The sequence below is a fragment of the Etheostoma spectabile genome, chromosome 4 (assembly GCF_008692095.1).
Source record: "Etheostoma spectabile isolate EspeVRDwgs_2016 chromosome 4, UIUC_Espe_1.0, whole genome shotgun sequence".
Lineage (NCBI taxonomy): Eukaryota > Metazoa > Chordata > Actinopteri > Perciformes > Percidae > Etheostoma > Etheostoma spectabile.
The window spans coordinates 7,421,717-7,422,173 of record NC_045736.1 but is presented as its reverse complement, the minus strand read 5'-3'; the positions used below and the strand labels follow the sequence as shown (position 1 = coordinate 7,422,173).

General features: G+C 43.1%; 1 protein-coding gene across 1 annotated transcript in view; it reads left to right on the top strand.

Moving 5' to 3' along the window:
• Positions 1–457, top strand: part of myg1 (myg1 exonuclease) — a 31,435-nt gene that overhangs the window by 26,046 nt on the left and 4,932 nt on the right. The gene's annotated exons all lie outside the window — the stretch shown is intronic.

Genomic DNA, 457 nt, shown 5'->3' with positions numbered 1-457 from the left:
GGAATAGCTGTCAATCTTTCCCACGTGGGGCCAAGCGCAACGGTGGGATATGATTGGCTTGTCTCGGGGACAGCTCGGGTTAGACTGAAGCGATTGGCTGGGAACAAAGTTCATTGGAATATGCTGAAGTTACAGAATGTAGCGGTGTGCAGAGTTACTTTGTAACTATCTAGATTTCTCCACGTTAAAACTCGGCCAGAAACTACAAGATTGTAAGGGGACCAGCTCGTTTTGGATTACATGGCTTGGATATTTTAATTCTTTGGAATGTTGGCAATTTAGGGAAAAAAAGTTTTTGGCGATCGTTTACCGCTGTGAATAAAGACACGAGGAAACAGGTAGCAATGCTCGCTCGACTTTAAACACTAGCGGCGCAGAATCTTTCTGTGTTTCTTTACTTCATAACATGATTATAATCGCTGTAAGTTACCTTATGCTTTGTGTGTGGGCTTAATGG